General features: G+C 45.1%; 1 long non-coding RNA gene across 3 annotated transcripts; it reads right to left on the reverse strand.

Annotated features, from left to right (window-relative positions):
- Positions 1–4,796: 4,796 nt before the first annotated feature.
- On the reverse strand, positions 4,797–10,832 carry LOC308658467. 3 transcript variants are annotated; one of them, XR_014024173.1, is made up of 3 exons: positions 10,516–10,832; positions 8,830–8,958; positions 4,797–5,357 (listed from the first exon to the last, which is right to left on the reverse strand). It is a non-coding gene; the product is annotated as an uncharacterized lncRNA (long non-coding RNA). The 3 variants fall into 3 exon arrangements; XR_014024174.1 differs by having other exon boundaries at positions 4,797–5,782; XR_014024175.1 differs by lacking the exon at positions 4,797–5,357 and adding an exon at positions 8,217–8,636.
- Between the last annotated feature and the right edge of the window lie 12,294 nt (positions 10,833–23,126).

The raw sequence follows: 23,126 nt of genomic DNA on the forward strand, positions 1-23,126 counted from the left end.
TGCTGTCCCCGAGAGCATGGTTTCCAGGGAGTCACAGATGAGGGCTGTGGTGAGAACACATGGTTTCGGTTGCTAACCCTGCTCAGAGTTCTTGGAATGCAGCCCTCTTCAGCAAGGACAAGGAGCTGACCACCGCAGGGTGGTGCCCAGGACAGTGTGTTCCCCTGAGCACAGGTGTCCATGACTGAACAAGAAGACAGAATTTCATCAGACAAGCTTTGCAAGGCCCAAAGGGTGCTTCCACCCACCTCATGCCTTCTCATGGGTAGCTGCTCACCAACTGGAACAAGAGGCTCCTGCTTATGCAGGCTTCACTCAGGAAGACCTGAGGCACTTTCCTGCGGCTGTGAAGGCTCCAATTTGTTGGGATGAAAACCCCATTTTACCTGAAAATTCCTTGTGAATGCATGCTCAGCATTACTGTGTTCATACAGACCAAAGAAACTACTTGTTCAGAAACGTTTTCATATTTTTATTTTATTCACCACAAACACATCTAAGCACAAGGTAAACCAAAAGCCACACATTAAGCACATTTCAGTTTCAGACCACACTGTAGGAAGGGTGCTCAGGACCCTGAGGCTTCATTGGGGACTGAGATGGTGCCACAGCTTCTGCCTGGCCTTCAAGGCCTCAGCCCCCCTGGCCGTCCCACAGGAGCTGGGGGTAGAGTGATCCCGTCTCAGGCAGGCCACCGTGAGTGGGGTGGGCCACCTGCACAGACCCTGTGAGGTGTGCTCCAGTGCCTCACTGCTGCCTAACATCTGCATGTGGCCTCTCTACCCCCAGATGTGCAGCTGTGTCTGAGCAGGTTGAGCCTGTCTGCTCCGTGTCTTGAGAATCCCCCTGTGAGGTGGATGACAGTCCTCCTTGGAAACTCTGGTAATTTACTCACAGTTGATCTTAGGAGTGAGGAGGCTCCACTGCAGATTGGGAAGAAAACCAGTAAGAGTTAGCAGTGGAAGAACTGCTTCCCCTCATCTCTGCCCTATCATACGATATCAGCCTCATCTCCCGGACAACAGTGAATCAATCAAACCCAGAAAAGCTCCTCTGAAGTCGAGATGAGCACAGATAGGAGCTGCTGACATGCCCTCTGTGCGACCTCGTTTCCACCGTGTGTTTTCTTCCCAGGGAATCTGCAGTGATGTGCTACAAAGGGGAAGGGCGAACACTGACAGACAAATGGACAGGTGTCCCTGCCCCCAGTGCCCATCACTCATACCAGCAGGGACCCTGGTCGGACAATGTGATGTTGAGTTCTGCTCACTCAGAGTGTCCACCAGTGCAGGCAGAAGTCCACCCCAAGCTCAGGACACCAACAAGGTCAAGAGGGGCTGGTGTCCAGCAATTGACTGATGTGTAGTCATCCCTGAGTGAACAAACTGGACACAGGTCTCCTCCTAGTGTGTCTGTCCCCACCTACAGTGAAAATTTGGACCCTCCACACTCTCTTGCAGTCCAGGACCTGAGCTTCCCCATCCATGATGAAAGCTTGGATACAGGCCACCAGACATGGCCCCTGCGCCCTCACAGCATCTTCCACACTAGGTCAGTGTCCACATGACACCTCTGGATTCCCCATTGTCACCTGATGGTATCAGGCACAAACAGAAGTCAAAGTGCTTCCAGCTCCCCACAGTTTGCATGCAGAGAGCGGCCGGCTGGAGTCCTTCTCCATTCCGCATGGTCCCAAGTGAAAGCTGGGACGTCACTGCAGGTAGCCTAGCCAGCATCGGGGTCCTTTTGTCGTGGCTCTTTTCACAGCACAGCATGTAGACTCTTATCGGAGAAGAGCACACCTAACTGCATGTTTCTGAGCTTTTATTCAAGCCCAGCTCAGAAAAATGATTTCTCTATCTGTATTTTTGCATGATGCTATCAGTAGACCTTGACAAATGCTATAAAAACAGATACATACCAGCTACCACCACATTCCTGAAGGAAACCTGCTTGGTTTGAAGGAAGGAAGGAAGGAAGGGAGGAAGGGAGGGAGGGAGGGAGGACTCAACAGCAGAGTGGTGCCCGCCCTTCCTTCCTCCTTCCCTCCCTCCCTCCCTTCCCTCCCTTCCTTCCCTCCCTCTCCTTCCACATCCATCAAACAAGGCCTTGCCTAAAGCACTTGGTAACCATGAAAATGCTCCTTGGAGGCCTACTAGGATCAGGCCCAGGACAGGTGGTATCCGACTTGCCTCAGAGTGTGGTCACTGTTCCTACGGCATCTGCTGGACTGCCCTTGCATGCTCTTGGGAAGAAATGCTGTAGATAGGAGTCGAGCACATATGGTTATGAGTGCAGAATGTCTTCACAGTGGAGTCAGAGCAGTTTAACTTTGTTCTTCTCGTGCAAATCTTGGCACCCACCCTAGGGCAGGCTCCAGAACTGGATGCGCACTGGAGCAAACAGGGCTTTGCCTGTCTGAAGTTCATTCTGCACATGTTTGGTCACCTTTGCTGCAGGTCAGTCCTTCTGGAGGTCAGGTTGAAGAATGCAGTGAGGTTGTCCATAGGGAGGCTGTGATTCAGTCTAGCTGTGGACACACTGGCCAGAAGAACACCTTCACCCCCAGCCACCCAGCCAAGGGTAGCAGCCCTTCTCATCAGCCCGTATCTCAGGTTCCAGCAGAGCAACTGGGCTGGCACTGGCTTTACGTATTCACTGAAAACCCAGTCATTGGAGCAGAGTTGTGGCTTACACACACAGGAAACAGAAACCAGAGAGGGCTGTTCTCCTACAAAGGTTCCACTCATTCCAGAGGCAATTTCCTTTCAATCTGGGATCATAAAAGGAAAAGTCAGAGGCCCTCCACTGGCAAGAGCAGGAGCCACAGCAGATCTGTTTCCTGCTTATAAATGCCCTTTTAACATTCAATAGCCCTCACAGGAACTGTGGAGGGCACACTGTCTTTCACTCAGATAAATAGCTGCAGAAAGTATGTCATTTTTTTTTTATCAAGATTTTTCTTTAATACATGCTATTTCCTGTGGACCTTCAAGGCTGTTTGAGTGGTCACACTAGCAGAGTATTTTTTATCCCTGCAGTTTTCTCTTAATAGGGCAAGATAGGATCTTTGTTTAAATATTTATTTTTTAGTTGTAGATGGACACAATACCTTTGTTTTATTTACTTAATTTTATGTGGTGCTGAGGATCGAACCCAGGGCATCACACACACTTAGGCAAGCTCTCTACTACTGAGCCACAACCCCAGCCACCCCCTCCCCCTGCCACAAGATAGGATCTCAAGACACTAATCTTGCTTTTCTTTTCTCTGCTTTCTTCCACGTGAATTTGTACTTGGTCAGATCCAGCATCCACACTGACAAGCACCCTGAGCACTCATAACTGCAGCATTTCATGTGTCTCCTGAAAACTCGACACTAAAGAACTCCACTACCCACAGGACACATAAGTGGGGACTAGACTGCCATGGAGAGGGAAGGCTGTACAGCTGGGATGAAAAGCAGAAGCAAGGGCAGACACTCTATTCCTTCTGTCTCTCCAGCAGCAACGAGTTTCGGGAGGCAGAGGGACCAATGCCCACACACTTGGCCAGTGTCTGTGGACTTTGCCCTGTTGCTGGAGCACCTCGGCTGGGTCCCTCCTGACACGTAGTGGATTAATTGTGCTCTCCTATTTGTGAGCTTTGGACTTGCTATCATATCAAGTCCCCTCCCAGGAGAAAGGCTACAGCATTTGACAACCTGGTGACTCAGAGGGGAAATCTATGCCTAGTGCTTGGGTGAGTCAGAAGATTCAGACACCAGGAAATGCCCATCTGGAGTTGAATTGAAGGAAAACCTTATTTGGTCCCATTTCTCTTTTAACATCATCACAAGTAAACATCATTATTTGCTGATAATTCTAAGATTTTTAGTTGCTATACATCCATTTTAAGGTGGCCTTTAGGAGACTCTGAGTTATTTCCTTATTGCTCTGCATGGCTCTCTGCTAGAAGGCTGGAAAATAAAGTTATGCAAAGTGGACTGCAACATTAGCACTCTGGGCAGAGCCAATTTTGTGTGCCTCTTTTCCTTAACCAGGCCCTAAATGAGAGTTACATGGTCTGATTTGCCAAAAAAAAAAAAAAAAGGTGGGGGGGGGAGTAAAAGGAAAAGTTTGGCCATAGCCAAACTCACCACAGCTGGACAGAAAAATCTGCTTCTGTGTGGCCAGAGGCACCTATAGTCACTGACAGTGCATGGGACACTACATTCAGTCCGTGGTGATGGCTAGGTACCTGACTGGGGTGTGTCCAGTGGTGCTGGTGAGCCAGCTCTGTAGAAGAGGGTCAGAGTGTGCATAGTTTGTATTTGTAGTGTTTCTAACTTCTGTATTGTGTATTCTCCAGCCATGGCCAATTTCCAGTGGCCCAGCTGAGGACTTGGAACCACTTTGAGCAGCCCACAACACTGGCCTCCTGCAGCTATTGGTGTTTCTTCATGAGACTTCATCCTACCAGTCTTGACAGGACTGTTCCCAAGTGCCAGAATGTCTAACAGTGGGATCTTCCAAGCTATACAAATGATGGCCACCTGCCACAGAGCCCGTCCCAAGGGCTGCAGCTGGGAGCCTAATAAATCACACATGGCAGGACCATGGGTCAAGCCACATGGCACTTCCCAGGCAATTTTGTCAGCAGAAATTTATTGCTTTTTTGATGGAATTTAAAAAGCCAGACTCAATAGGAAGGCAGCATTTTTAATGGATCTGAGTTGTAGCAAGCTGTTGTGATAAAGTGCTACATGATATTGGAAAATTTAATTCTGATTTGGTTATGAGCATAAAAACGATAACATTGTTAATGTCCACACTAAACATCCTTCCAATAAATTTTGGAAAAAAAGAAGTTAAAGTAAATTCAATTAGCAGGGTCCTTATGACATTAGAAACTGGGGAAAGTCGTCAAAACAAATGATTCGGGGCTCTTGGAAGCATGATATACTATGGTATAACCTTATAATGATGTATAAGGTCTATGTGGAAAAGGTGAAATCAGAACACAGAAACAGCTTATAATTTCAAATGAAGCTTCAGCTTCATCTAAGGCTACGGTAGCAGGACAGAAAGGGGAGATTTTAGCCAGGACCCTGATGTCATCTTAGAACCAGGCTGGTTGACGCCCACAGTGTCCTGGAGAATGAGTCTGCATGAGACCAGAATTTATTTCAGTGGTGAGAAGCACTTTCAGTGGTGAGAAGCAGTTCCCAGCCTAGTAACTGCCTCTTCCTTTCCCTGTCTTCAGCTCACTCTCAGGTGTTGTGGTCCACCTCCGTGTGTGTAAGCAAGAATGTCAAAGAGTCAACAAGTTTGCCTCTTGTTTCTACATATTTTCTTGTCTTTTCCCCAACATAAAACCTAGGGCAATATAAATGATATGAGCCAGCAGTGAGCAGGGTGTTGCTGAAGGTCTCATATTTAGGACTAGGTAAAGAAAATGTACAGCAGCGGGCAGCTGCTCTGTTGAAAGCATTCTTCCTTGAAGGACTTCTCTACTATGCTCTAGTGAGATGGAATGAAAAATGGCAAAAGCCAGAGTAAGGAACATCTTCAGGTTAGAAAACTAAAGCCAACTAACTGCATGTTTTATAAACATTTTGAAGAACTTTGAGGCAAACCAACTCAAGGAAGAGGCAGAGGAGGCTAACTCATTGCTGAGACCAGAGAAGTTAACTAGCAGCTCAGTTGAGTAGCCACTAAGGAGACATGACTTTCAGCTGCAGCTTCAACAAGAGTGCTGTGCCCACTGGTGCATACACTCTGTTTCTTGGAGATGCAGATGCCTAAGGTAAAGTCAGAACACAGAAACTTAGCTTCTACATTCAGATGAAACCTCAGCTCCATTAAAGGCTATGGTAGCAAGACAGAGGATTTAGGAAGTTAACAAGTATAAGGGACTTTGTTTTATAGGAGGAACAATTCGAGAAATGGCCTGAAATTACCATGAATTTGGGGGGGAGGGGCCTATAGGAAAACCTTGAAGAGCAAGGCAAATCATGATTTCCTGACAGGAGGTCCCAAAGCTCCACTGTTTCCTGATGTCGAGCCTACCTGAATGGTCATTTCCACCCTGTATAAATACCTACTCAGTGTCTTGGAGACCCACGGGAAGCAGTGTCCCGGAAAATGGGTCTGCACGAGACTGTGCCTACAATTTTTACCATTATTAAAGTCCTTGTAAAGAACTCTGACTCCTCATAACTGGTGGTATCTTATGTTTCATGGCAAATTTACACTAGATAATTCCATTGGTTACATGCTATATGTCTTAAAAAATCTAAAATAATAATAGCTAATCCAGATATATGTTTATTTCTCTTTCACACAAAAGAAATTCAGAAAATGTAGTCTGGACGTTGGCGGGCCCAGAGCATGATGGGTCCAGAAACTCATCAGGCCCCCAGATCTCTGACAGGTGGTCTCCATCCTTAAGGTCAGCTCAGGCCCAAGACAGGTGGTGGAGTGCCAGATCTTATAGCCACATCCCAGGAGGAAGGGCATTTTTCCTCTTAAGTAGAATTTCTTTTTCTAAAAATATTTTTAGTTGTAAATGGACCTTTTTTTTAAATTTATTTTTATTTATTATATACAGTGCTGAGGATCAAACCCAGGGCCTCACACCAGGCAAGCGCTCTACCACTGAGCCACAACTCCATCCCTCTTAAGTAGAATTTCTGAAAGTGTCACACCTAAATGCAAAAAGAGAGTGAAGTTGTACCAACAGATGCACAGTGAGTCCAAGAAGGAGGGGAGAGAGGAAAGGTCAGAATGAGTGAAGAAACAGTGCTCTAAACTTCTAAAATGTGAAGGAAAACAATAATCTATATATCTAAGAATCTCAACACCTCGACATTGTATCCTTCAGTGGGATAAACTCAGAAATTCACACCTAGACATATCATAACCAAACTGCTGAAAGCCAAAACAAAGAATCTGAAAACAATGAGAATGGCCATAAGAGAGAGGCTATCGGTGGGAGGTCAATAGGTTGCCAGTGTGTTTCTTATCAAAAACCATGCAGGCCAGAGGCACGGAGAGACGCATCCACACTGTTCATGGTAGAAGACTGCCTTTCCAGAACTCCACAGTGCCTCAGGCCTTAGCTCTCGACACCCCAATTCACCTCTGGCCCATCCCTGCCACTCATCCACCAATGGGTGACCAGATTATGTGTTGACTTTCTCTCCTTGCTCCCTGCAGCACATGGCTCCCAGGTCTAACTGATGGGATCAGGCTCCTGGCTTAAATCTCCTTTTGGGGGATGCTACCATAGCCTTAGATAGAGCTGAAGCTTCATCTGAATGTATAAGCTGACCCTCTGTTCATGTGGTCAGCAACTTATGGCCTCTTCCTGTGGGTGGTTGGTCTCCTGCCAGAGCCCTTCTGCTACCTGCTTCCCCCCACATCTACATCCCCAAGTTCCCTTCAAAGTTTGCTCATTTGACTCCAGAGCCTGGAACTTCATGCTCTTCCCAGTAGAATGAGGTCAGTCAGCCCCACGAAGCAGTGGACAATCATGACAGGTAAGAGGCCAGCAAGCCAGAAGCAGTCTCAGGGCCAACCCAGCCTGTGGACATCCTGCTGTGTCAGATGACTGAGGAGGACACCTACACCTCAAGTCCCACTTTCAGCACCCGGATGTCCCTGAGACTGAGGACCTGGGAGAGGGCTCTAGGATTCCAGGGTCCATGGTACCTGAGTTAGATACCATCCTCCTTTGGGGGGATGCTGCTGGCCGCGTGCTCACTGTCTGATACTGTGAATGTGTAGGCTTTGTCTGCCACAAGGCTTAGGCAGACCAAGGTCCCTTTGGGTCCCAACAATCTATTGCTCATTTATTTCACTGCTTGGATCTCACCTAAAGCAATATTAAAGCAGGATAAGCATGTCTCACTGGAAATAATATAATTTTGATGAACTACATTGATGCCATATCTGATGTGACTTCAAAGTCTGAACTTGATCCCAGCATGTCAGGAGGACTTGAGCTATTTGGATCCAGCATTTCCATCTGGGATTAGCAGCCTGTCTGCTGCATGTCTCTCCCTACCTTTCCTATAGTTGAGACAGGCTTTCATGGCTCCTGAAAAACTTTCTTCTTCCTTCAGAGAGCTTTTAGTTTTTATGGGGAACTGGGATTTTTTTTAAGCAAAGGGGGGTTGAGCTGAGGTTTAAATAACTGAAAGAAATCACAAGATGCCATGATGGTCTAGTGAGCAATAAGGACAATACACCCCAGGGGGGTGGGAGCAGAGGGGGCACTTGACATAGCTGGTCAATAGGTGTTTTGCAGGAAGGACAGACCAGCAGACCTGGAGCACAAAGCCTGGTCCCACCTGGACCCACCCCTGGCTGCTCCATGTGCCTCCCAGAGGTGGGAAACAGGTTTAGGAAGGTTATGGGCCCAAGAGGCATCCGCTGGAATGCAGACGCTAGTTTCACCTGTTGCTCCTTGCGCGTGTTGTGCACGGGACAGGGAGCTGAAAGTGGAGTCATACGCAGGTCTAGGCATCAGAGTGGGGATGAGCTGCAGTTGGGTGGCCATGGGGTCTTCACATTGGCCTTCCTGTTCCAACCGCACACATTCCATGTGTGACAATTGTTAGGCACCTGGGTGTACAGCCCTGAAATCCTATTCTAACCAAGAGATGAAAGACATAAGCAAATGGCATGCTGAACCTAACCTTCTCCTGTCTTTGACCTCACCCTGGCTGCCCACTGGTGTCTGAGCCCACAGACTGTACTACTTGCTGCCCTTCCAGGAGCAGCTGTCACTGCATCGCCCCCTGCACATGTGTGCACTCACAGTGCCCACTGCCTGCTTTCTCACCTAGTATTGCCATCTGTGTTGCAGAGGGTGGAGTTCCCAAAGATCAGGGATTCTTCCTTTGGAGTGGCACAGGTGGTGATTTGGTTCTTTTTCTTTTCCTTCCTTTTTTTTGGCAGGGGATGGCCAGACCTGGGAATTAAACATTAAATCCGGTGACTCACTTACTATTGCAGTATTATTGCTGCATAGAATAAAGTGGTCTTCACACATTGCGCAAAGACCCCACCAGATATACTACGCTCTGTGTTCCAAAGGGGAAGTGCAGGATGAGTGAGCCTGTAGGGGATGAAGTCCAGAGAGTCCCAAGGGCAAGGGTGCACAGGGAAGGCCAGCATGTGTGCAGCACAGGGAAGGCCAGCATGCTGAGTTCAGGGAGGCATGAACCACTAGGTGCTTGTACCCAGCAACTACCTGCTCACTGCCATGAGACCTCACTGTGGCAGCAACCACTAGTTCAAATATCTCCAACTCCTTGGATACTGTCAAGAGTAGACTGCCTTAAAGAAAAAAAACAAAACAAAACATTTTCCCAAATATGTAAATGTGTTAAATGAGTCAAATGCCCCAAATATGTGGTATGTGGGCATCTCTTTTCTGCTCATCATGTCCCTGGGCCACTTCTCCAACACCCCAGTGGCACCACAAGTCTAGCCTTTTTCTTTCCTCTGAGTGCTTTCCTCTCCATCCTTTGGTGACAGTCCAGGGGTCACCAAACATATTAATCTTTACAAGGGCATCCAAGTACTGTAGCAAAAGACTCGCTGGATGTGAGTCCATCTGAACCTGCCTGAACTACCTCTGAGTTCTTGTGGTTACTTTGTAGGTGTCTACTCTTGCTCTGTGGGCTCACACTAGTGCTTTGCTCCTGCTATTACTTTGCAGGCTATTGTGCTTTGTGGGTTCTGTTGTTAAATCGTGGCTTTCTTGTACTTCTGGTGTTATTTTATAAACTATTGTTATTTTGTGAGTTTCTGAAATTATTTTGGCTCCTCAACACAGCCAACAGATTTCCTTCATAAGGAATTGTGTGGATGCTAGCAAAATAGATTAACATATATACAGATGGTCTCCAACTTACAAGATGGCACTTACATGACATTTGACTTTAGTATGATGTGAAAGTACAGCCATGCTTCTGTTCCTCACTTCCAGTACACTATTTGATAAGTCACATGAGATATTTAACACTTTTAAAGTAAGATTTGTGATAGATGACTGTGCCTGACTGTAAGCTGTTGTAAATATTCTGAGCATGTTTAAGGTGGGCTGGGCTAAGGCACGACATTTGGTGGGTTGAGTGTATTAAATGCATTTCTGAGTCACAATATTCTAAACTTATATGGGTTTATGGGGATAAAACGCCACGGGGACTACCTGTGTTTTATGGCCCCATTGTAGTAGCAGAATCTTGGCTTGCCAATATCTAATCAACTCGACAAGCAGTTAACCTTGATCCAATAGTCCCAACTATAGAGGTTTACTTGCAAATACACTTCCACTACAAATAAGAAAAAATACAGTCGATGGGCCTTGTGTGAAGGAAAGGAAGAAGGGGAAGGCGGTTAAGCAATACTGCCCACTTTGGCCCATGATGGGTTTTACATTACTTGTAAAGTAGCCAAAAATCAGTATTAGAATACTGATCAGAAATGACCTACAGAATCATTTTCAAATATGAATACTTACCTTCCTGTGATGCGTTCCACATACAAAAACTCATTCTGAAAGGGAAGACACTAAAATTGAACGTGCATATTTGCTGACTACACACGAGACACTTTCAGGTGGTTTGCACGGCGCTGGCACACGCACAAAGCCATCCCCGAGCAGCCGGCTTCTCTCCCCGCCCTGCGGGCTCCGCCAGGCCAGTCCGCCGCCGGGAGGGCCGCGCTCACACGCGCACACGCCCACATACGCCCAGCGACGGCTGAAGCTCGGCAGTTCCCTGGCTGCTGGCTGCCGGCCAGCCCCGGTGCTCATTTCAGCTGCCGAGCCGGTGTCCCAGCGCCCGCCAAACCGGGCTGCGCGGACCCGCCCACGCCTCTAGGGCCGGGTCAAAGGGCACCTTTCCTGGAGCCCCCGCTGGAGCTGGCCAGGCGGCGCTCACTGCGCACGCGCGCCGCTGGCCACCAGCTCTTAGCCACACCGACTGGAGCCGCGACGGCCAATCAGCGCGGCGGGGGACGGGGCTTCCCGTAGAGGCGGTGACGGCGGGCGACTTCCGGCAATATTCTCGGGTGCAACGCAGTCGGTGCGCACTGAGGCTGTCGCGTGGGGTGAGGCCAGGCAAGTGGGGAGAGGAGCACAGGTGGGCTGGGGGCCGCGGTCTGCCCGCGGGGAGGGTGTGGCGATGTATGGAGAAGTCGTGGGCCCGCCAGTGGGGAGGGGACCGCTAGGAGGGAGAGGACGGCCAGGTGGGACTGGGCCTGGGGGCCCGCAGTGGGGAGAGGAGCGCCAGGTGGTACCGGAGCTGTGGGGCCCATCAGTGGGGAGGGAATCGCCAGGTGGGGAGAAGTCTGGGGTCCGCCCGTGACGAGGGGACCTTCAGGTGGGGAGGGATCGCCAGGTGGGACCGGGGCCTTGGCCGCCGGTAGGGCGGTGCACTGCTGAGCCTGCCCTGGGTTGACCTGCCCTAGGTGCTCACCTAGTCCCCACCTAGCTCCAAGGCGTCCTCTGCCGGTCCTTGCTTTGTCTGCCTCCCTCTGGACCCAGAGAGAGCTGCTCTGCAAACCTAGGCCTCTCCCTGTTCTCTTGAGTTCCTGTGCACCTTCTCTGTGACATGCCTGGGAATGACCCCGTTCTCCTCCACGCCACTGTGTACCTACCTACTTTTTCTCTTGCAGGTGGTACTTGAGAATTGTGTATCCTTCCCTTCACAGCTCATTTTGGCCTTTTGGATTCCATCTCTATCCCAGGGCCTATTCAGACTCACCTTGAACTAGGAGTCTGAAGAACTGTCTTCAGTGAAGTTCTCTTTTTGCCTATTCCCAGTTCTTTTACTATCTAATCAGAAAAGACCTGATTTCTCTTTCATACAGCTTTTCCCCTCCTTGCATTGTTTTCCTTTTCCGTGAAGCATCAGTAATTATCTTTCAGACCTTGTTGGAGTGAATCCCACTTTTGACTTCAGCCTCTAATTTGCAATGTTTTGATGTACTCTCTCAATCAAATTTGTTCACACTTACAAACCAACGTTTGACCCAAAATTGTTTGATCTTAAGTTATTTGGAAACATCATAAGAAAACACAATAAAGAAAAATAGAATGCTTATCAAATTGAAGACCAGTTATTCCTTCTTATTTCAGAACAATGAAAAATAAGAAGGGGGAAAGTAAGTTCCTATACTAACTTCTTTTTCTGAATTTGAATAGCAACTGACTTGCTATTTTGTTTATTGTGTATGCTATTGTAGCTCTTGTTTAACAGTTCTTATTGTTTTTAAAGCCCAACTTAATAGTTGCATTAAGTACTATTTTCATCTAGCTTAAATAAGGAAACACATGCGGCCTGTTAAAGTGTATTAGGGTTTTGTTTTCCTTGTCTTAGTACTGTTGTATTTAAATGAATCATTAGTTTAGATTATGTTGGTGATGTGTCACATAAGTTAAAAAAAAAACTCTTGTAAATATATGGCATCTTTTACTAAGGTTTTCAGGAACTGCTTTTATAAACATAGTGGCTGAGAGCATGCATTCTAGAGCTAGAGCCCCTAATTTTGAATCCTGTTCCACCAAACTCTTTGCCTTGATGTTCTCATATACAGAAGAGAACTAAACCTGTAAAGTGAGAATGGCATTTCCTATCTTGTTGGGTAGTATGACAACTAAATGAGATAATGCCTGTAAATTGATTGATGTCTACCCCATACTAATCTCTGGTAAATGTTATCATCACTAGTCTTACCAGTTAGGAAAACCTATGCTTATAGAAGAAAAGACATTTCTTGATTAGTTCAGATTCTTTCATGCCAGGAATTTCCACTGAGAAATGTATTTCATAGTCCTGTTCTGCAGTACTCCACTCTCATGTCCTGCCATATTAAACAGGAGGTTTAAAATAGTTCAGCCCCATATGCTCTCTGACATAGTTAGCATAAGATGTGCTTAAAGATTGCATGTTATACAAAATGAGTAGACTCTGAATAGTCACTCTTTTATTTTGTATTAATTTTCAGAAATAATTTCCAGTTTTAATTTTTGTATTTGCAAATTCTCAAAGGTAATTTTAATTAAAATAAACTTGTAAAGCTCTAGCAATTCACATTTTTTAGCTGTGCAGATAAATTCCTGAACAAAGTTGTGGGGTATCATTCTAAAAATTAAGTAGCTTGTTTTCTGATTTGTAAAATCAGTTGCTCAGATTGGGAGTATTTTTGAAAACTTGACATGTGGGCCTCTTAAATTGCAACTTCTCTTTTTTGCATTTCCCAGTGACTTACTTATTTGTTAAAAAAAAATCTGTTTAGTCCTTAAACTATATAAATTTAAAATAAAGCTCAGGATAATCCAGAGATTTTACCATTACAAATTTATGAAATACACACATCTGCTGAAGAGCTAATTTTTTTCTCTGTTGAAAAATCTGAGGCATGGGCTTGTTTATTTCCCATGGTCCATTAGCTTCATTGTACTACTGGCCAATCCAAAACAGGAAGGAAGGAGAGAATCACTTAACTGCTGAAAAATTCACTCCAAATCATATTAATTTCTTCCCAAGTTGTTATAGTCAAAATTGTAATATGGGTAGAGGTGTTTTTAAAAAGGTTATTTTATTGGACACACCACGCTGGCTCTTTGTGTGTTTTGCTAGGGTTAGCACCCAGGGCCTCACACGTGCCAGTCAATGCTCTACCACTGTGCCACATCCCCAGCCAATACTGGCTGTTTACATAAATGTTATAGTCATTTTTTGAAGCCAGAAAATAAGTGTGCTCAATGGGGAACAGGCATAGCCTACACAGGTTAACTTTAAGAAAATTTGTTGGCTGAGGACACAGGTCTGCACAGGACACTGATAAGAGTCTGTTGCCTGTGGGGCTCTTTGGCCTGTCTCCTTTCTCCATTTAGATCTATACTATCTATCTTTTACCTGTCTTCCTTCTCCATATAGATCTGTCCTTAGATCTATTTAGATCTAAGCCCTAGGAGGTTATCATTCTTTTAACAACACTGTTCACCTTGACACATTGCTCAAAAACATAGTTACCCAGAGTCTTTTGACCCTGTGAATTTCTCTCGGTTGTGTCACATGTATCCTGATCTTACATTTCCCCTCACCATCCCTGTGACTGATACTTCTTTCCTTGCCTCTCCATTCATATGAAATTAACCAGGCTTGAAGGCTGAGCCCCTGTCCTCCCTGGAACCTTCCTGGCTGACCTTCCTTCTGTAGTCACTACTATTTTACATGGTTAAATTTCTTTTAGTTGTTCCCTCTTTACCATCTCTTTGTTTTCCATGTTATAGGATCACCTGGATATATAGGTAAACACATACTTGATGTTACATATGTATGCTTTGGGTTTTTGTTGTTATTGTTGGTGTTGTTTTGTTTTTGTTTTTGTTTTTTTAGTTCCTCAGTTGCATGGTACACCTTAAGGGCATGGACACCCATTACTATAATATTTAGTGAGTGACAAGTGTTTGTCATGAAGTGACCCTTTTTATGGTCATTTCAGGGTCACCACTGGATTTTCTTTTGAATACATGGTTCCATTGTGACATTGAGAGGTACTTTGGGAGTTTTCAGAGATTGTCAAACAGCTTTGTTTTTGTAGTGTACATTTGATGATACTGAAGTTGTCATGTAAAGTAGACATTGCTTCTTCAGGGCCCTTCCATCTCTTGGGGGGTGTCCTCTGGCCCATATATCAATATAGATATATTGTGGATCATAAGATAACTCTGGATTGATTGGACATGAATGGTGGCCTTCACATTTGGAATGATCCATAGCTATGAAGCAGATCTGTAAGACAAGGCTTACCAGAGTAGTGCTGAGATTTAAAGAACGTTTTAAAATGATCTTCTAAAGCAAGAATTCAATCAATATATGCCTGAAAAGGGTGTGTCCAGGCTATAAATTATCTTAGCAAGGTTTCATGATCCTCTCGTAAGAAAGAATTATTTCAATGCATATTTTATACCAGTACAGGAATTGGGTGCTTGGAGTTGACCCAGGGATAATGGTGATGTTTATGTAATTTCCTTACTAATTCTTTTGTCTCTTCTAAGTTAAGCATAAATGCCCATTTGATAGCCTGGATTGTTAGTTACACTACATGTAGTTTGGACTCAGTCTTTCAAGAACTTTCTCTGATATAATATGCTATGTCGTGAAATGCTCCAAGCCTACTTTGATTTTTGGTTTTGTGTGTATGTGTGTGTGTGTGTGTGTGTGTGTGTGTGTGTGTGTGTTTTCCAGTGTTGGGGAATCAAACACAGGGCCTCATGAGTACTAGTCAAATGCTGTACCCCAGCCCTTGCCAGTCTACTTTGGATACAAGATTCATGGATGCTGCTCAGCTGAAATGAATTTTGTGTAAGTCTTTGGCTTCCTGGTGTAGCTAAACTAAAATATGTCTGCTTTTGAACATCTACTGTGTTTGGCTTCTTTACAATTTTTCCTCTCTGTCAATCATGTCTTTCTTAAAATGCATGCTTCTCTTAGCTTTCCGCCTTTCCCAAACCTCCGACTCTTCCTTGAGTTTCTCTCTTGACTCATCTCAAGCCACTGTCCCTCACCTGTTGGTGTTTCCTGAGTTCTCTCCTTGGTGGTCTTGATTTCTACACTGCCTACTCTACGATGTTATTTCCATGACTTCAATTGTTCTGAATGCTGGTAGTTTTCCTATATTTCTCTCTAACCTAACTTTTTTTCTGGTCTATTAATTAATTAATTCAGTAAATAGATATTTGAACTCTTGCCATGTGCCTGGCATTGTTCAGGGTAATTGGGATACAGAACTGAAAAAGGCCTCATTCTCTTTTAGGAAAATAAATACATGAGTAATTTCAGACAGCCCTTGTTGGGATGTGGACACCAGGCAATGCCGAGCCCTGTGAGGTGGGGAGAAGTCTTCCCGAGGGTCGGGGAAGCCTTTGTGGGGAGGTAACATTTCAAATCCCCAGTTCCTAGCCCTGTCTGTGCAGAGAATCACTCCTGTACCTTTAAAAGCTACTTACTCCTAGCCTCCCCCGCTAGGTACTCATACTTAATTGGTCTGAGAGGGGACCAGGCACTTCACAAACTGAAAACCACTGATTACCAGAAAGGGAATTCCAGATCTCACTCTCATCAAATTGTAAGCTTCTTAAAAGTAGTAATATCTGTTGTTTCACTTTTTAAGTTATAATTTTTATTTCTAGATTCTAGTTGACAGCATGTCTGAAGCTGAGGTCAGTGTCCTAGCCCCATCCTCCCCTCCCCAGCCTGCTGCCTCTCGTGACCTCATTCAGCAGTCAGAATCTGGACATCATCTTTGGCTCTTTCCCCACATGGCACCCATCCTTGGGTGCTGCTGACTCTGCCCCCTCAGTGTTGCTGTAGTCTCCTTCTTTCCTTCCTCTGAAGGCCAGCACTCAGGTCTCCTCTCCACCTCCCACTGCTGACATAGCACACACCTGAGCCCTCTTCAGCTCAGGATCCATCGAATTACTTGAACCACTTATGTGTCAGTCCCTGTCTTGTTCCCCTTGCTCTCAGAGTGAAGCCCAGCTCCTTTGCCTCATCTGACTATTCCGACTTCTTCTTCTCACTCTGGCAACTCCCCACTCCCACCTTCTGTGCCAAGCACCCAGACTGATCCACCTGGAGGAGATGGACGTGAGGAGTCTCAGGCTGTGTTGCCTCTGATTGCAGTGAGTGCATGGTTTGAAATGACATCCTTGACTCTTGCTGCTGCTTCGGGTGTAAGCCTCTGTTACCTCGGAGCTGGAAAACCCACCTGTTATGCTCCACCATTATCATTATAGAGCCCCCAAGGTGCTGTGCTGTCCTCATTGTCTCATCCCTGATGACCTGCCAACATTTAGGTGATAAGTATTTTGTTCTTTAAAATCAGTGAACAAATTTTCTAAATGAAACTCTGATTGCTTATTCATATATATTTATACTTTTAATGCAAATTGATTTTTTGTTTTATAGGAGAACTATGCCATTCCTGGGTCAGGACTGGAGATCTCCTGGGTGGAGTTGGATTAAAACTGAAGATGGCTGGAAAAGATGCGAGTCCTGCAATCCGGAGCTGGGAAGAGAAAGCAGCCAGTGTAGTCTCAGCCATGACGTGTGAGTCACGGCTGGCAGAGTCAGGCTGCTGCCTCTTTACCTTTATGGCTGTACCTGCTTTTCAGGTCACCACAGAACTCTATAACTTGTCATCTTGCTGAGAATTGTCCACTCTTGGAGGCTGATGTGAGGAAATGACTTATGTAGCTAAAGAATGAGCTTGACAGTTAGCCTGATTTCCACACATGGATGCTCCTTTTTCTTACTGTTTAAAACATTTAATCCTCATGATAGTGTGAGAGAAAGAAATCATTTTAACCTTACAGTATAGCTGAGGATCTGAGGCTGGCAGCCAATGTCGAGGATGTGGCAATAGTGGTTTGCACAAGAAAGAAGTCTTTTTTCTCTCTGGCAACTTGAGTTGATGCAGTGGTTTTGCTCGTGACATCACCAGGGGCTGAGTGGCATTCTCTCTTTTGCTTTCCTATCCTGGAGTTCAGGCCCATCTGCAGGGGTCCAGAGGGTGTGTTACCCACTGTCTGACCTGCTCAGTGCCAGGGGCAGTACTGCCTGCTACATCTGCTTCCAGCTGGTGGTGGACGGGGCACACTCCTGCACTTTATGGCATACATAGCCCTTGATTACCTGGATCGCGGCTGCCTGCACCTCATTGACTAGAGCATGAGTTGCGGGGACGCTGGGGTTGCAGTTGGTCTGCTGTGAGGCCATTTGTCCTGGTAGAATTGCCAGATGACATGGGTACGGGAACAGGTAGATGGCCCTGGAGTCATCCCTAGCAGTCCCTGATCCGAGTTGTTGAGAATGTGGAGGCTTGGGAAAGTCATGAGCCCTTGTCCTCTGGGGCGCCTGGGTCTAGGCTTTGATTTTAGTGTGGGTTCTTATTTGGCATTTGCATTCTATCATTTGTGTGTGTGATGGTCCCTCTGTTTAAGTTTAGTAGTTTTAGGCCAGAGACTGGTTTTTGCATATTTGAAGCAGGAATTAATCTTATACTTCAGTTATAGTGAAGGTAATACATAATACTCATTTATGAGTTTATGTTGTGGCATTTCTCTGCCATTCTGTGTTTTGTTAATATTGAAGGTTGGAAAATCTATTTAAAGTGGCAATTATCTGTGCTGTTGGTATTAGATAATTAATTTTAGACAATTGCAAATTTCTTGGGTGGTTTTTTATTGTCTTACGGTTTTTTATTATTTATTTTTTAGTTATAGGTGGACACAATATCTTTATTTTTATGTGGTGCTGAGGATCAAACCCAGTGCCTTATGCATGGTAGATGAGCGCTCTACCTCTGAGCCACAACTCCAGCCCTGTCTTACAGTTTTTATAGCGAGTTATTTAAGTTTAAAGTTGGTTAAATATATCTAGAAATGTTGGGTGTCTCATTTCTTCCAGATGGTCACTGTTAAGCATAGAGATTCCTCAACTCACAGATCTAGGATAGGGAAACAGGTCACAAAATTAAGTTTTAAAAAAGCTATCACTGAGTACCAGGGCTATAGCTCAGTGGTAAAGTGCTTGGCTCACATGCATGAGGCACTGGGTTCAATTCTCAGCACCACATAAAAATAAATAAAGATACTGTGGGTTTATCTACAACTAAAAAGTATACATTTTTTTTTTAAAAAGCCATCACTGAAAACCCATGTTCTGCTAGTTCTGTATTAAAGGATTTGCCCAATTCTTGTTTTTTTCCTATGTATTCTTTTCCCTATCATCCCAAACATGTTTTTAGTGTCTGAGAATTGACTTTCCTTAATTTGTTTTTGTAGTTGTGTATGGACAGCATGCCTTTATTTTATTTGTTTATTTTTATGCAGCGTTAGGGATCAAACTCAGTGCCTCACACATGATGGTAGGCAAGTGCTCTGCAACTGAGCTACAGCTCCAGCCCCAATTCACTTTTCTTACATACACACAGAATTGGAGAATTCAATCCAAACGTGTTGGTAGCTCTCTGGGCCCCTTCCCTTCCCTTGCTTCCCAGCACACTTACCACTCTCCCACCCTCTGAAACTTACTTGCAGATGTGTTTAATTCCTTGGCACACTGAAGATGTGCCTCTGCTTCCGGCAAAGAAGCCATGTGTCTGCAGTTGGAGAGAGGGCTTCCACAGCAGTCCGGCTGCTGCCGTGGACAACATGGAAGGGCTGTGCTCTCTCTCCCGTACCACTCCAGTTGCCTCAGAAGCCTCAGGCCTTCTCCTCCCACTCTGCCTTTCTTCCCTGTCTGTCCACCAGAACTCTCAGCCAGACTTGTGGGGGTCTGGGTGTGACCAGGACTGCAGAAGGTTTCTAGTGTTTCCTGCTTCCCTGAAAGGAAAAAGCTGCTAACTTTCAACCTCAGTTGTAACTAAGATGAAGCTCTAGATAACCCCAGTGTGAGTGGCTCCATAAAACACCTCCTCTCCCTCCATGTGTGTTTGGGAAACAGCCCTTTTAATTCTTTGATGTGGAGTGAGCATTCTGAAGCTAGAACTGTTATAGTAAAAAATGGCCTAAGTGATTAAGATTCTAACTTCGTTAATATTTTTTTGTTTGTAATGGGCATTAAAAAGAGACCTTTAACTGTCCCCTGCTTATTCTCATCTCATTTTAAGATTGAAAATTCTGAGAAAAATAGATAAAAAAGGATGCATTGATTCAGCTCCTGCTCCAGACCTTTGCTTAAGGTGCTCTTTCAGGTGACATTTGTGATACTGCCAAGGTCCTTGATGATAGACAGAGTTAAGCCCTCTTCTGAATGCTTGGTTCTTCATTGAGTAGATGTTGTTCATTAGAACTTAGGAAATGTCTTTCTACAGAGCGCAGCTTAAAGCTCACCTTGCACCCCTTTAAGCCACAGATGCAGGATAAGGCAGCTGGTGGTATACAGGAGTGGGAGGGGGCAGGCAACCTGGTCCAGTGGCCCAGCCCAGTTGGAACTGGTGGGCTCTCACCAGGCAGGGACTGTGTATGCCACTGGCAGAGTCAGCAATGCACGAGGTTTGCAGTCCAATGGGATGAAGCATATTAAGGTTTTAGCTCCTGCACTTCATCGCATGATTGGCATTGCTGGTATGTATGGCATGATCTGTGTGGAGGAAGCACTGCAGGGGTGTGTCTCAGAACTTCTCCCTACTCAGCAGATCTCCAGGGTCTCCTCACTAAGAACACAGCTGGGGACATGCAAAGGCCTTGCTGCCCTGTAGACTGATGCATTCCACCCGGGCTCCACCTAATACTCTGGGACTTGCCCTTTGCTTCAACGTGTTAACTCTTAGCACATTTTTTTGTTTGTTTGTTTAAAACTTGTTAAACATTCTATTCTATCTTATTCAAACTCAAATGTTTCAGGTTTTTCATGGTTACTTTGTTCTCTGTAGGCATAGTCATGGGGGTTATTGTGAATTTAGAGCTCCACCAAAATTGCCTTCAGCCATAGTTCTGGAGATAGCTGAACACTATAAAAGCATCTGTGGGAATTCATGGGGTGGGAATTCATGGGCAGTAGGAACTGGACCCCCAGCCATCCTATGTCCCTTTGCATAAATGCCCCTGCTGTCAAGCACAGTCCTCCAGGGATCTTTACACTGTTGTTACAGGTTTGTAAAACCCACCTGATCTTTCTTACATGTTTTCTTTGGTGACTAGAAAGCAAAATGTAAGTAAATGATGTAAAATATTTGCTTGTATATCACACTCAGCAAATAGCATTCTAGGCAGTATTGCTGCCGTGTGTGTGTGTGTATGTGTGTGTGTACGTACAGGGGACAGGTTGTGTGTGGGTGTGTGGTCCTAAGAATTGAACCCAGGGTTTTGCACATGTTACATAAGCAGTTCATTTCTTTTAGTAAGTGATTTTCTTTGGTTTGCACATTCTTGTCTCCAACTTCATTTTACTATTCTATCCCCAGATTTGTGGGTTTTTTCATTTATAAAGCAACATCTGCTCATTGTAAATGAACAAAACAGAAAAATTACGTAATCTCAAAAGCATAGAAGAGGAGGCACAGAGTCCTTCCCATCCTCCCTCAGCTCCTGCTCTGCCTGCCCACAGGTAGCCAGATGATGGCTTGGAGAGGAAGAGGTGGGATTATGAAGGGTTCAGATCCTGTTAGGCTTTTGTAGGACTCACAGGCAGGTAGGATGCGTAGAGTGTAGTCTAAAGGAGTGAGGAGGATGGCCTTTGGCTGCATAGCTGGAAGGATGAGTCCCACTGACTTGAGGAACTTCCGGTACAGGCCCAGGGTCTGCCTGAGCAGCTTGGATGGGCCACACGTCACATGGTCACATGGCCCTTCACTGCGTGGCTCCATCAGCCATCGTCCTTTCCCCCACTTTTCACTTCTTGGAAGTTGTACCACATCAGCACACGTTGGTTTGCCTCATTCTTTGTAATGACCATGTTTCATTGTTGAGATATAGCATGTCTTGTTCACCCAAGCTTCTACTAATCACACTTTAGTCATTTCTGTTTGTCATTATTTCTGACTGGTAGCTTCAGTTACCTGTGTGTATCCCTTTGCATACTTGTATGATATTTACAAAGTGTACGTTCCTAATAGAATTATACCAGTTTATACTTTCAATAGTATTATACAAAATTTTGCAGGTAGTATGGCAATACTAGAACTTTAAGTATACATGGAGGTGACCGAGCATGTATAGATAGGTCAGAGCTTGAAGACTTGGCAAATGACCTAAGGTCTTACCTTCAAGTGAGAAAAACCTAATCCAAACTGATGTATACAAAAGGAGAACCTACTTACAGCAAGATTTTTTGTCTATTAGAGTAGTTGCCCCTCTGCACAAGGGGCGGATTGTAGAGGAGTGACAGACCGTCCCGCCCCTGGCTGGCTCATTTTCCTTCACCTGCAGGGTGAGCAGCCTTTGCACCTTTGCTCCTGGGGCTGCTGCTTCACTGGCACATACAGGGTGTCCACGTTGCTGGCTCTCCTTTCCTCACTTGAAGGACTGAGCAGCACTCTGTTGGTTCTCTAAGTAGGCTATGCATACTTCTGATGTGTGTTTACGTGTTGTTTTTTGTTGTTGTTTTAATTTATATATGACAGAATGCATTACAATTTTTATGACACATATAGAACACAATTTTTCATATCTCTGGTTGTATATAATGTATATTCAGATAGAGGGAGCATGGGAAGAATAGACAAACTCTAGATAGGGCAGAGGTGTTGGGGGGAAGGAAGGGGGCATGGGGTTATAAATGATGGTGGAATGTGATGATCATTATTATCCAAAGTATATGTATAAAGACACAAATTGGTGTGAGTATACTTTGTTTACATGTTTTGATTTTTTTTTTATCTGAGCATAGCATTCCCATCACAACTTGAGCTGCAATAGATGCTGATAAAATCAGGGTTCTAGAGTCTGCATAAGTGTGGAGACATGTTCATAGAACTTTAAATATACATGGAGGTGACCGAGTGAAGCAGAGACCAAGACTAGCCATCAAAATTGGTTTTGTTTTGGTTGCTGACTGATTTATCTTCTAAAAGCAGAGGGCCGAGTTACTATTTTTATGTTGAATTGAATTATCACTGGTGTCCTGCTGGCCACAGGTAGCATGGTCATGCTGGGCCTATAGGGCCCGAGAGAAAGCATCCTCCTCCAGTGCAGATCACCAGGCTGTGCACTGAGGCCTGAATTGCATCTGCGGGGTGGTATCTGCAGATGAAAGCTGCCCACTTGCTTTATGCAGGTTGTTTAGTGTGAGCAATCAGTGGACCCTGGTCATGGAGACAGGGCCCTGGCTTAGTCCCCCTGATCTGAAGTTGGGTTGCCCAGACAGGCTCAGATCTTAGTTCATTCTTGAAGCTTGGCATGTTCATCAGCTCCCATGATTTTATCAGCATCTATTCTAAGGCATTCTTTCTCATTTTGTTTTCTGTTTTGTGTATCCATATTTTAATTCAAAACGCTCATCTCTTATTTGAGGTATGGCATTAAAAAGGCCTTAAAATTTCCAATACCCGAATTTCTAGATTTTCTCTCCTCCCCTTTCCTCATCCACCTTTTATTTTAGTGAAATGTAGCATACA

Source organism: Spermophilus citellus (genome assembly GCF_964194105.1).
Source record: "Spermophilus citellus genome assembly, chromosome: 10".
In the NCBI taxonomy this organism is placed as follows: Eukaryota; Metazoa; Chordata; class Mammalia; order Rodentia; family Sciuridae; genus Spermophilus; species Spermophilus citellus.